Source organism: Oncorhynchus mykiss, chromosome 32 (assembly GCF_013265735.2).
Source record: "Oncorhynchus mykiss isolate Arlee chromosome 32, USDA_OmykA_1.1, whole genome shotgun sequence".
Lineage (NCBI taxonomy): Eukaryota > Metazoa > Chordata > Actinopteri > Salmoniformes > Salmonidae > Oncorhynchus > Oncorhynchus mykiss.
The window spans coordinates 6,734,300-6,749,922 of NC_050572.1; positions in this window are offsets into that span (position 1 = coordinate 6,734,300).

Genomic DNA, 15,623 nt, shown 5'->3' on the forward strand with positions numbered 1-15,623 from the left:
AAGTTAACATTGTGTTTTCAAATGACGTCCCCAAGATGTAAAATATATAGTGAAAACAATAGTGGTCCTAAAACGGAACCTTGAGGAACACAGAAATTTGCAGTTGATTTGTCAGAGGACAAGCCATCCACAAATACAAACTGATATCTATCCGACAGATAAGATCTAAACCAGGCCAGAACTTGTCCGTGTAGACCGATTTGGATTTCCAATCTCTCCAAATGAATGTGGTGATCGATGGTATCAAAAGCAGCACTAAGGTCTAGGAGCACGAGGACAGATGCAGAGCCTCGGTCTGATGCCATTAAAAAGTAATTTACCACCTTCACAAGTGCAGTCTCAGTGCTATGATGGGGTCTAAAACCAGACTGAAGCGTTTTGTATACCTTGTTTGTCTTCAGGAAGGCAGTGAGTTACACTTTTTATATTTGTATATGTTTTTATAACATTTTTGAGAGGAATGGGAGATTCGATATAGACCAGTAGTGTTTAATATTTTCTGGGTCAAGGTTTGGATTTTTCAAGAGAGGCTTTATTACTGCCACTTTTAGTGAGTTTGGTACACATCCGGTGGATAGAGAGCCGTTTATTATGTTCAACATAGGAGGGAAAAGCACAGGAAGCAGCTCTTTCAGTATTTGAGTTGGAAAAGGGTCCAGCATGCAGCTTGAAGATTTAGAGGCCATGATTATTTTCATCATTGTGTCAAGATATATAGTACTAAAACACTTGAGTGTCTCCCTTGATCCTAGGTCCTGGCAGAGATGTGCAGACTCAGGACAACTGAGCTTTGGTGGAACATGCAGATTTAATGAGGAGTCCGTAATTTGATTTCTAATGATCATGATCTTTTCCTCAAAGAAGTTAATGAATTTATCACTGCTGAAGTGAAAGCCATCCTCTCTTGGGGAATGCTGCTTTTTAGTTAGTTTTGCGACAGTATCAAAAATACATTTTGGATTGTTCTTATGTTCCTCAATTAAGTTGGAAAAATAGGATGATCGAGCAGCAGTGAGGGCTCTTCGATACTCCACGGTACTGCTGTTTGGGGAGTCTCCCACATGCCTTTTGGCAAACATCAAACGTGTTCGCAATTTTTTTTCTTTAAGCAATGGCTTTTTTCTGGCCATCCTTCTGTAAAGCCCAGCTCCGTGGAGTGTACGGCTTAAAGTGGTCCTACTCCAATCTCCACTGTGGAACTTTGCAGTTCCTTCAGGGTTACTTTGGTCTCTTTGTTGCCTCTCTGATTAATGCCCTCCTTGCCTGGTCTGTGACTTTTGGTGGGTGGCCCTCTCTTGGCAGGTTTGTTGTGGTGCCATAATCTTTTTAAAAAATGTAATAATGGATTTAATGGTGTTCTGTGGGATGTTCAAAGTTTCTGATATTTTTTTATAACCCAACCCTGATCTGTACTTCTCCACAACTTTGTCCCTGACCTGTTTGGAGAGCTCCTTGGTCTTCATGATGCCGCTTGCTTGGTGGTTCTCCTTGCTTAGTGGTGTTGCTAATTATGGGGCCTTTCAGTTAACTAATTATGTGACTTCTGAAGGTAATTGGTTGCACCGGATCTTATTTAGGGGCTTCATAGCAAAGGGGAGGGGCTTCGTAGCAAAGGGGCAAAGGGGAGGGGCTTCATAACAAAGGGGATGGGCTTCATAGCAAAGGGGAGGGGCTTCATAGCAAAGGAGGTGAATACGCACACACCACTCTTCCGTTTTATATTTTTCTGAATTTTTTTGAACAACTTTTTTTTTTTCATTTCACCAATTTGGACTACTTTGTGTCCATTACATGAAATCCAAATAAAAATACATTTAAATTACAGGTTGTAATGCAACAGAATAGGAAAAACGCCAAGGGGGATGAATACTTTTGCAAGTCACTGTATTCCACATTATGTTGTGTTACAGCCTGAATTAATTAGTTTTCTCTCCCATCTTCACACAATACCCCATAATGACATTCTCACTCATCTACACACAATACCCCATACTGACATTCTCACTCATCTACACACAATACCCCATACTGACATTCTCACTCATCTACACACAATAAAGTGAAAACATGTTGTTAGACATTTTAGCAAATTAATTGAAAATGAAATACAGAAATATCTCATTTACATAAGTATTCACATCCTTTTACTAAGACACTCCAAATTGATCTCAGTTCTATCCAAATTCCAATGATCGTCCTTGAGACGTCGCCACAACTTGATTGGAGTCCACCTGTGGCCGAAATCAACGGTTTGGACATGATTTAGAGCAGAAACACACCTGTCTTTATAAGGTCCCACAGTTGACAGTGTATGTCAGAGCAGAAACCAAGCCATGAAGTCCAAGGAACGGTCTGTACATCGCGGATATAGAAGTGTGATGAGGCACTACATTAAACACTACCAGTCAAACATTTGGACTCATTCAAGTTATTTAGATTTTTTTTTAAACCATTTTCTACATTGTAGAAAAATAGTGAAGATATCAAAACTATGAAATAACACATGTGGAATCATGTAGTAACCAAAAAATAAAAGTGTTAATTAAACAAATAAAAAATATATTTAAAATTCTTCAAATAGCCACCTTTTGCCTTGATGACAGCTATGCTAATGTTAATCGAAGACATAAAGACTTTCTCAAATTAAATGTTAACTGCAAAGTAGGTTTAGTTGACAGATTAGGATTATTTGTATCAATTTGGTGGCCATTGTTTAGCCAACTCTGTCATGACATGTGCTGCAAAACCAGAAACATTACAGGGGAATTACACATTATAGAGGAATTACACATTATAGGGGAATTACACATTATAGAGGAATTACACATTATAGGGGAATTACACATTATAGGGGAATTACACATTATAGAGGAATTACACATTAGAGAGGAATTACACATTATAGAGGAATTACACATTGTACTGGAATTACACATTATAGAGGAATTACACATTATAAGGGAATTACACATTATAGGGGAATTACACATTATAGGGGAATTACACATTATAGGGGAATTACACATTATAGGGGAATTACACATTAGAGAGGAATTACACATTATAGAGGAATTACACATTGTACTGGAATTACACATTATAGAGGAATTACACATTATAAGGGAATTACACATTATAGGGGAATTACACATTATAGGGGAATTACACATTATAGAGGAATTACACATTATGGAGGAATTACACATTATAGAGGGATTACACATTATAGGGGAATTACACATTATAGGGGAATTACACATTATAGAGGGATTACACATTATAGGGGAATTACACGTTATAGAGGAATTACACATTATAGGGGAATTACACATTATAGAGGAATTACACATTATAGGGGAATTACACATTATAGGGAAATTACACATTATAGGGGAATTACACATTATGGAGGAATTACACATTATAGGGGAATTACACATTATAGAGGAATTACGCATCATAGGGGAATTACACATTATAGAGAATTACACATTATAGGGGAATTACACATTATAGGGGAATTACACATTATAGGGGAATGACACATTATAGGGGAATTACACATTATAGGGGAATTACACATTATAAGGGAATTACACATTATAGAGGAATTACACATTATAGGGGAATTACACATTATAGGGGAATTACACATTATAGGGGAATTACACATTATAGGGGAATTACACATTATAGGGGAATTACACATTATAGAGGAATTACACATTATAGGGGAATTACACATTATAGAGGGATTACACATTATAGGGGAATTACACATTATAGGGGAATTACACATTATAGGGGAATTACACATTATAGAGGGATTACACATTATAGGGGAATTACACGTTATTGAGGAATTACACATTATAGGGGAATTACACATTATAGGGGAATTACACATTATAGGGGAATTACACATTATAGAGGAATTATACATTATGGAGGAATTACACATTATAGGGGAATTACACATTATAAGGGAATTACACATTATAGAGGAATTACACATTATAGGGGAATTACACATTATAGGGGAATTACACATTATAGGGGAATTACACATTATAGGGGAATTACACATTATAGGGGAATTACACATTATAGAGGAATTACACATTATAGGGGAATTACACATTATAGGGGAATTACACATTATAGGGGAATTACACATTATAGAGGGATTACACATTATAGGGGAATTACACGTTATAGAGGAATTACACATTATAGGGGAATTACACATTATAGAGGAATTATACATTATGGAGGAATTACACATTATAGGGGAATTACACATTATAAGGGAATTACACATTATAGAGGAATTACACATTATAGGGGAATTACACATTATAGGGGAATTACACATTATAGGGGAATTACACATTATAGAGGGATTACACATTATAGGGGAATTACACATTATAGGGGAATTACACATTATAGGGGAATTACACATTATAGAGGGATTACACATTATAGGGGAATTACACGTTATAGAGGAATTACACATTATAGGGGAATTACACATTATAGGGGAATTACACATTATAGGGGAATTACACATTATAGAGGAATTATACATTATGGAGGAATTACACATTATAGGGGAATTACACATTATAAGGGAATTACACATTATAGAGGAATTACACATTATAGGGGAATTACACATTATAGGGGAATTACACATTATAGAGGAATTATACATTATAGAGGAATTACACATTGTACTGGAATTACACATTATAGAGGAATTACAACAACAAATATTTATTTTTTTGGTCAGACCTAAAATAAAAAAAGTATTCTGTTGTGATTTAAAGCATTGAAATGGACTCAGAACAGTCATTTCCGTTGTTTCTCTATTAATTAATTTAATACTGAGAGTAAAAAAAAGTAAATAAATATTTTTTTCCAAAACAGGACAAAATATAACAGAGAAAAACTACATGAATTAAGGAAAATACCAAATATAACTTCATGGGCCCCCTTAGAGTTGTGTATTAAACATTATTGACCAGCTATGTTGACACGAAACACATCTCATGTACACCATGGGAGAGGAAGAGAATGTGCCTATTTGAAAGCTCTATATAAAAATAAAATGAGTAGCTCACGACGTGGTTCGTTATTTTAAAGTAGCTCTCATTCTAGAAAAGGTTGGCGACCCCCATTACTGCTGTGAATGGGCTGTATGTTCACGACATCAGAGGGTACTATATACCTCATCACAGACACTCTCACACCGTTAGGGATGACAAAGGAGCCAACGAGAGACACTGAGATAAGGGTTTTATATCTCAAATTATGACTGGAGAAAATAAACCAAGAGTGCTTTAAAAAGGAATTAAAATGTTTAAAAAACGGACCATTCTAAAGCCTCAACTTAAAAAAAAAAAAAAAGAACTGAGGTCAAAGGTGAAAATGACGTAACATACAACTCACAAGACACACACAGAGAGTATAGTGGCCAGTTCTATTGAAGGGAGTACACATTGTTATGATATAAAGTTTCAATGTACTGAAAATAACATTATTTTAGCAGTAGCAGTAGACAACATCAACGTATCAAAGACAAGTACTTTGGTATTTTTGACATATTTTTAACATCAAGTTGGGAATAGTCCCCTTTATTATGCTGGTGTTTTTACTGTGCAATCCCCATTCTCATGCGCACATATACCTCAGGAATGGGCTTTTCCCACAATATATGAATATTCAGTAAGTCAATATTATATCTGCTGCTCTAGTCTACCTGTAGTCTGGTCTCTGTTGGTCTGTGCTTTACAATGATGGATATCATGTGTTTGTACACACATACACACACACACACACACATACACACACTCACACACACACACACACACACACACACACACACACACACACACACACACACCCAGAACCCTTAACTTAATCTATCCAAATGTAGTTTCCATGGTAACTCCCCCACACTCTTTCATTCTCTCTCAGTCTCTCTCTCTCAGTCTCTGTCTCTCTCTGTCTCTCTCTTTCCTTGCTCGTTCTTTCTTTCTTTCTTTTTTGTATTTTTCACTCCAGCTCTCACAGTCTCACGTCAGAATTAAACGTTCTTCCATGTTCCTCAAATGTCAAATGTCAAAGTGTTTAAGGTTAAAGTTAACTCAGAATTGTTAAAGTAAACAAAAATCTCAAAAACAGTCCGCCAATCCTTCATTCCGTTCCACAACACCCTAGCAAAAAATAAATCTACTTGAAGGTATTAGCACTCACTGTTATTTATTTTATTTCACCGTTATTTAGTAATAATTACTTTAAGACGTTAAGGTTTTTATTTATATTTTATTTAACTAGGCAAGCAAGTTAAGAACAATTTCTTATTTACAATGACGACCTACCAAAAGGCAAAAGGCCCCCTGCAGGGACGGGGATTAAAATATATATATATAAATACATATAGGACAAAACACACTACATAAAGAGAGACCTAAAACAACAACATAGCAAGGCAGCAATACATGACAACACAGCATGGTAGCAACACAACATAGCAACAACATGGTAGCAACACAACATGACAACAACATGGTGGCAACACAACATGGTGGCAACGCAACATGGTGGCAACGCAACATGGTGGCAACGCAACATGGTGGCAACACAACATGGTAGCAACACAACATGGTAGCAACACAACATGTAGCAGCACAAAACATGGTACGAACATTATTGGGGACAGACAGCAGCACAAAAGGCAATAAGTTAGAGACAACAATACATCACGCAAAGCAACCACAACTGTCAGTAAGAGTGTCCATGATTGAGTCTTTGAATGAAGAGATGGAGATAAAACTGTATTGTTTGAGTGTTTGTTGCAGCTTGTTTCAGTCGCGAGCTGCAGCGAACTGAAAAGAGGAGCGACCCAGGGATGTGTGTGCTTTGGGGACCTTTAACAGAATGTGACTGGCAGAATTGGTGTTGTATGTGGAGGATGAGGGATGCAGTAGATATCTCAGATAAGGAGGGAGTGAGGCCTAAGAGGGTTTTAAAAATAAGCATCAACCAGTGGGTCTTGTGACAGGTATACAGAGATGACCAGTTAACAATGTTTTGGAGGTGTTCAGAACAAGGTTAACCTCTTTGATCTCTAGGGGCGCTATTTCATTTTTGGATAAAAAACGTTCCCGTTTTAAGCGCGATATTTTGTCACGAAAAGATGCTCGACTATGCATATTCTTGACAGTTTTTGAAAGAAAACACTCTGAAGTTTCAGAATCTGCAAAGATATTGTCTGTAAGTGCCCCAGAACTCATTCTACAGGCGAAACCAAGATGATGCATCAACCAGGAAATGAGCAGAATTTCTGAAGCTCTGTTTTCCATTGTCTCCTTATATGGCTGTGATTGCGCAAGGAATGAGCCTACACTTTCTGTCGTTCCCCCAAAGTGTTAGCAGCATTGTGACGTATTTGTAGGCATATCATTGGAAGATTGACCATAAGAGACTACATTTTCCAAGTGTCCGCCTGGTGTCCCTGCGTCGAAATTGGAGCGTAAAGCCAGGTGCAATTATTTTTCCATTTGAGAGCAAGGAGAAACCAGGCTTCCACGAAGGATATATCATTGAAGAGATATGTGGAAAAACACCTTGAGGATTGATTCTAAACCACGTTTGCCATGTTTCAGTCGATATTATGGAGTTCATTTGGAAAAAAGTTCGCGTTTTGAGGGCTGAGCATCTGCTATCTAACTGAGAGTCTCCTCATTGAAAACATCAGAAGTTCTTCAAAGGTAAGTTATTTTATTTGAAGGCTTTACTTGTTTTTGTGATAGTTGCCTGCTAAATGCTAACGCTAATGCTAACACTAATGCTAACGCTAAATGCTACGCTAGCTAGCTACTGTTACACAAATGATTGTTTTCCTATGGTTGAAAAGCATATTTTGAAAATCTGAGATGACAGTGTTGTTAACAAAAGGCTAAGCTTGTGAGTTAGCATAGTTATTTCATTTCATTTGCGATTTTCATGAATAGTTAACGTTGCGTTATGGTAATGAGCTTAGGTCTATAAATAGAATCCCGGATCCGGGTTTGGTCGTCGCAACAGGTTAAGGACAGAGAAAGCTTGTTGGACACAAAGAAAGCTTTGTTGTAGAGTGTTTCACACAAAATCTTTGGAGGGACCAGCTGAGTATAAGACTGTATCATCTGCATATAAATGGATGAGAGAGCTTCCTACTGCCTGAACTATGTTGTTGATGTAAATTGTAAAGAGTGCAGGGCCTAGGCTTGAGCCTTGGGGTACTCCCTTGGTGACAGGCAGTGGCTAAGACAGCAGATGTTCTGACTTTATACACTGCACTCTTTTGAGAGAGGGATTTTGCAATCCAGGCCAAAGACCCGGCAGAGACACCCAATTCTCCTTAGCATTCCCACAAGAATGGAATGGTCTACCGTATCAAAAGCTTTGGCCAAGTCAATAAAAGTAACAGCACAATATTGCTTAGAATCAAGAGCAATAGTGACATCATTGAGGACCTTTACGGCTCTAGTGAAACATCCATAACCTGAGAGGAAACCAGGTTGCATACCAGAGAGAATACTATTAACATCAAGAAAGCCAGTCAGTTAACTATTGACAGGTTTATCCAACACTTTTGATAAACAGTTCAAAATAGAAATTGGCCTATAACAGTTAGGACCAGTTTGATCTCCCCCTTTAAATAAAGGACAGACTGTTTTTGCCTTCCAAGCAATGGGAACCTCCCCAGAAAGGAGAGGCAGGTTAAAACCTGGACTCCATCACTTCCCTGATTACCTTCCCTACATATGTCACTCCCTTTGGTTCCTTCCCCAGGTGTTATTGTTTCAGTTTCATATTTGTGAGTTGTTTGTGTTTCTTGTTTTGTATTATGTTGCGTTTATTTATTAAAACACTCACTCCCTGAACATGCTTCCCGACTCTCAGCACACAGCGATGATAAGGGCAGCAACCTTAAGGATCCACCCCCTTTTTAACATTTTTGCCTAAGATGATAATCCAAGTGCCTGTAGCTCAGGCCCTGAAGCAAGGATATGCATATTCTTGGTACCATTTGAAAGGAAACACTTTGAAGTTTGTGGAAATGGGAAAGGAATGTAGGAGAATATAAAACAATAACTCTGGCAAAAGATAATACAAAGAAAAAACCAACAAATCTTTGGTATTTTTTTGTACCATCATCTTTGAAATGGAAGAGAAAGGCCATAATGTAATATTCCAGCCTAGGTGCAATTTAGATTTTGGCCACAAGATGGCAGCAATGTATGTGCAAAGTTTTAGATTGATCCAATGAATCATTGCATTTATGTTCAAAATATTGTATCAAGACTGCCCAAATGTGTCTAATTTGTTTATTAATAACTTTTCATGTTCAAAATTGTGCACTCTCCTCAAACAATAGCCTAGTTTTATTTCACTGTAATAGCAACTGTAAATTGGACAGTGTAGTTAGATTAACAAGAATTTATATTTTCTGCCAATATCAGATATGTCTATGTCCTGAGAAATGTTCTTGTTACTTACAACCTCGTGCTAATCGCATTAGCCTACATTAGGTTAACCATCCCATGAAAGGGACACCGATCCCGAATAAATTTTAAAGAGGAAAGGGTCTAAACCATCTGACCCAGAACTTCATCATTTTCCAGAACTTCTTGGGGTTAGACCCACACAGAGAGAACTGCTCCTTAAAGTCACTAACTTTGGCCTTCCGGATAGCCCGAGTGCACTAATTTCTCAATTGCCTGAACGAGAGCCAGTCAGCCTGAGTATGCGTGTGCCGAGCCTTTCTCCAAATGCAATTCTTGAGGTGGAGTAACTCTGCAAGATCACGGTCGAACCAGAAGCTAAACCTGTTTTTGATTCTCATTTTCTTTATGGGGCCTGTTTATTAACAACACCACTGAAAATATCAAAAAGAAGGTCCAAGCGTCTTCGACAAGCTGATTCTATACCATTTTACATAAGCCAGTTCATGAAGGAAGGCTTGCTCGTTAAAGTCTTTTTTCAGGCCTCTTTGACAAATCAGGACAGGTTCTTTCAAAGAGCAGGCACTATGAACACAGGCTGTAAAACAGTGATCACTAAGGTCATTACAGAAAACACCAGACTTATACCTATCAGGATTATTAGTGAGGATAACATTGAGGGGAGTAGCCTGTTCTTGGTGTTTGGAGTCATAACCTGTGGGATTGTTAATAATCTGAGAAAGATTTAGGGAGTCCCATTGCTTTAGGACTTGGTCAGGTGATTTAAGCATGTCCCAGTTTAGGTCACCTAGCAGGACAAATTCAGACTTAGTGTAAGGGGCCAGGAGAGAGCTTAGGGCAGGTAGGGTGTTACAGGCCGGTGCTGATGGAGGACGATAGCATCCAGCAACAGTCGACGAAGAGCTATTTGAGAGTTTGACCCACAGAACCCTTTAGCGGGATGAAATTCGACAACATACGGTGATCGCTACATAAATAGTCATATTAAACATTCATGAAAATACAAGTGTCTCACATGTTTCGAAAGCCAAGAATCTTGCTAATCCAACTGCGTTGTCAGATTTTAAAAAGGATTTACTGCGAAAGAATACGACGCGATTATCTGAGGATAGAGCCCCATAAAAAAACAACTATTTCAACCAGCACAGGCGTAACAAAATCACCATCTGCAATAAAATAAATAGTTGACGATCTTCCTCTGTTTGCAATCCCAAAGCTCATTGTTACACAACGAATGGTCTATTGTTTGATAAAATCCATTTTTATAGCCTAACACAAAACATTTTGTGAACCGCTTGTGTCGTGAATTCCGTCTCATTCCATTTTCAACGACACATTCGAGGTAAATACACACACTTTTCCAGTCATATTTGCATTCATTGCAATCAACTGGTTTGTTTGTAATACAACCAAACCTGATGGGTCATTTCGCGGGACGTATTGACTGAAAGAAACCGATTTGAAGACAACAAGTAATGACATCATTGTGCACCAATGATAAGACTGCTGTTTCGTTGATTGACTGTATTTTAACCCAACGACCACCGATCATCTTGTAATCTAGCTGGGTAGATAGCCAATGAGCTGAGGTAAAAGGCAATATGTAATGTTTATGTGTTGGAAGACCAAACCATGTGGTAAACTCCGGCGTAAAGAGGGTCATTCGCCATTGAAGATTCATACCGGAAGGAGCAACGCATGTTACGCACAGCATTGTTTTGGTAAAGCGCATATTCAGCTGTTTATATATCAATCAGAATGGCGACTAAGTCAGGGAAAGCTAAATCTAAGTCTAGATATACAGATGTACACACAATTTTAGAAGAAATTGATTGAGGACGATACATTTTGCGATTCCCAAATGGAGGAATATTTTTTAAACGGAGAGGACATCGTTTTGGACTGGTAAGTGCTTCTCATGCTAATGCCGTTGTTTGAAATAAATAATATAAAATATTATTTGTCAAATGAAATAGCCTATTTGAGGCTGTTGAGGAGAGGGCAGGCCCACAACAATGGTCAAAGTGAAATGGACACAGTAGATACAGCTGGTCTGCTGTAATATAATAAAGACAGTAGATCTAGCTGGTCTGTCATAATATAATAGAGACAGTAGATCTAGCTGAAATTTCATAATATAAATGAGACAGTAGATCTAGCAGGTCTATAATAATATATTCAACCTTATGTTAACTATACTCTATACAGTGCCTTGCGAAAGTATTCGGCCCCCTTGAACTTTGCGACCTTTTGCCACATTTCAGGCTTCAAACTTAAAGATATAAAACTGTATTTTTTTGTGAAGAATCAACAACAAGTGGGACACAATCATGAAGTGGAACGACATTTATTGGATATTTCAAACTTTTTTAACAAATCAAAAACTGAAAAATTGGGCGTGCAAAATTATTCAGCCCCTTTACTTTCAGTGCAGCAAACTCTCTCCAGAAGTTCAGTGAAGATCTCTGAATGATCCAATGTTGACCTAAATGACTAATGATGATAAATACAATCCACCTGTGTGTAATCAAGTCTCCGTATAAATGCACCTGCACTGTGATAGTCTCAGAGGTCCGTTAAAAGCGCAGAGAGCATCATGAAGAACAAGGAACACACCAGGCAGGTCCGAGATACTGTTGTGAAGAAGTTTAAAGCCGGATTTGGATACAAAAAGATTTCCCAAGCTTTAAACATCCCAAGGAGCACTGTGCAAGCGATAATATTGAAATGGAAGGAGTATCAGACCACTGCAAATCTACCAAGACCTGGCCGTACCTCTAAACTTTCAGCTCATACAAGGAGAAGACTGATCAGAGATGCAGCCAAGAGGCCCATGATCACTCTGGATGAACTGCAGAGATCTACAGCTGAGGTGGGAGACTCTGTCCATAGGACAACAATCAGTCGTATATTGCACAAATCTGGCCTTTATGGAAGAGTGGCAAGAAGAAAGCCATTTCTTAAAGATATCCATAAAAAGTGTTGTTTAAAGTTTGCCACAAGCCACCTGGGAGACACACCAAACATGTGGAAGAAGGTGCTCTGGTCAGATGAAACCAAAATGTAACTTTTTGGCAACAATGCAAAATGTTATGTTTGGCGTAAAAGCAACACAGCTGAACACACCATCCCCACTGTCAAACATGGTGGTGGCAGCATCATGGTTTGGGCCTGCTTTTCTTCAGCAGGGACAGGGAAGATGGTTAAAATTGATGGGAAGATGGATGGAGCCAAATACAGGACCATTCAGGAAGAAAACCTGATGGAGTCTGCAAAAGACCTGAGACTGGGACGGAGATTTGTCTTCCAACAAGACAATGATCCAAAACATAAAGCAAAATCTACAATGGAATGGTTCAAAAATAAACATATCCAGGTGTTAGAATGGCCAAGTCAAAGTCCAGACCTGAATCCAATCGAGAATCTGTGGAAAGAACTGAAATCTGCTGTTCACAAATGCTCTCCATCCAACCTCACTGAGCTCGAGCTGTTTTGCAAGGAGGAATGGGAAAAAATGTCAGTCTCTCGATGTGCAAAACTGATAGAGACATACCCCAAGCGACTTACAGCTGTAATCGCAGCAAAAGGTGGCGCTACAAAGTATTAACTTAAGGGGGCTGAATAATTTTGCACGCCCAATTTTTCAGTTTTTGATTTGTTAAAAAAGTTTGAAATATCCAATAAATGTCGTTCCACTTCATGATTGTGTCCCACTTGTTGTTGATTCTTCACAAAAAAATACAGTTTTATATCTTTATGTTTGAAGCCTGAAATGTGGCAAAAGGTTGCAAAGTTCAAGGGGGCCGAATACTTTCGCAAGGCACTGTATATATATATGTTTATTATACCTGTTGATACAGGGCTCATATGTGAAATTATTCTAACTAAACATTTTCTTTCACAGTGACACTGACTCTGAATGGCAGCCCCCAGGGTCAAGGTTTCCATCCCCCACTGAAGCTGGTTCATCCAGCTCCTGCCACAAGTGGTGTTCATCTGCCCAAATGTATTGCTGCAGGCATGGATGTGCCTCAGGGCCAAAAGGGCAGAGCATGAAGGCGTCGCTGATCTATTGTGTTATATTCTCCTACATTCAATTCACATGTACACAAACTGCAGAGTGTTTTCTTTCAAATGGTACCAAGAATATGCATATCCTTGGTTCTGTGCCTGAGCTACAGGCAGTTAGATTTGGGTATGTCTTCAGGCGGAAATTGAAAAAGGTACGGGGGTAGCTCTAAGAGGTTTTTAATGCTTAAAACCAGCAAATCAAATTCTTTGGGGGACAGACTTGGTGGAGACAACCGAGCACTGAAGGTGATCCTTGGTAAAGATTGCCATTCCCCCACCTTTGGAAGATCTGTCTTGACAAAAAAAGGTTATAACTAGAAAGGTTAATATCAGTATTCCAAACACTCTTCCTTAACCACGTTTCAGTACTGACCAATACATCTGGATTGGAGCTGTGAACCCACACTGTCAAATGATCCATTTTAGGTAATATGCTTCCAGTGTTAACGTCCAGAAAACCCAGTCTTTAACGAGAGCAGAAATCAGTGAAGCAGATATCAGAGCACAAGTCAGAATTGTGGCTAGCAACAGTAGATGGGCCAGGGTGTACATGCAGATTTCCAGATATCATCAGCAGTAATACAATCAAGGCTCGGCAGAGGACAGGGAGAGCTCTGCAGTGTTGATTTATGACATCTGAATGTGCATCAGATGGCAACAAGATCATATGTACAGCAATTTCATCGGGTAACATGAAAACAAAGCCGGCGAGAGGTGGTTAGAATAGGATGGGAGGCTAAAAGTATGTGTAACCAATAGAGAGTCCCGAGTGTTGGAACAAACAGTCTGTCCCACGGTTGGGTAGAGAAAGTCCGTAGTCAACAAAGCACGCAGGAGTCATGAGGCAAATTGAAAAATAGAAAAATGCACAAGAAAAATAATATATATATAACGACTTGGGGCTAGTCATTGTAAGTTCGGAGTCACTCGCCCCAACAGTGCGTGTGTCTGGGGGCGAGCGAATGCTTGGGAGAGAGGGGGGAGTGTGGTAGGGGTACCTATAACAGATAGGGGGAGACAGGCCAGGACAGACGGTGAACAGATCGCCAGGTGGAATCCTAGCAGCAGTGCAGCAGGCAACGGGAGTAGGTGTCAAATCCACTTGGGAGAAGATTTTATTTCTGGAGGCAGATTTCTTGTAGAAAGTGATGGTCTTTGAACAGCAACAATTTCATGTTCATTCCATTGAATTGTATTTAACTATTTGTCTACTGTATGCCGTTTTGCCTCAATATATTTCATGGTGTGTACCCTAACAGGTAGTGTATTATTAAGTATTATAATAACCCACATCAATATTTGTAGCCAAATGTGATCTTTTTCCCTCCCTCCATCCCTCCCTCTTTTTCCATCCTTCTCTCCTTACTCTCTTTTTCCCTCCCTCCCTCCCTCCCTCCCTCCCTCCCTCCCTCCCCCCTCCCTCCCTCCCTCCCTCCCTCCCTCCCTCCCACCATCCCTCTTTTTCCATCCATCCCTCCCACCCAACCACCCTTGTTTCTGCCTCCCTCCACTCTTTTCCCTCCCTCCCTCCCTCCCTCCCTCCCTCCCTCCCTCCCTCCCTCCCTCCCTCCCTCCCTCCTTCCCTCCCTCCTTTTCCATCCCTCCCCCACCCCCTCCCTCCCTCCCTCACATCTCCCTCCCTCCCTCCCCCCACCCCCTCCCTCCTATCTCCCTCCTATCTCCCTCCTATCTCCCTCTCTCCCCCACCCCCCACCCCCCTCCCTCCCTCCCTCCCTCCCTCCCTCCCTCCTTTTCCATCCCTCCCCCACCCCCTCCCTCCCTCCCTCACATCTCCCTCCCTCCCTCCCTCCCTCACTCCCCCCACCCCCTCCCTCCCTCCTATCTCCCTCCTATCTCCCTCTCTCCCCCCACCCCCCACCCCCCTCCCTCCCTCCTATCTCCCTCCCTCCTTTTTCATCCCCCCACCCCCCTCCCTCCCTCCTATCTCCCTCCCTCCCTCACTCCCTCACTCCCCCCACCCCCTATCTCCCTCCCTCCCTCACTCCTCCCACCCACTCCCTCCTATCTCCCTCC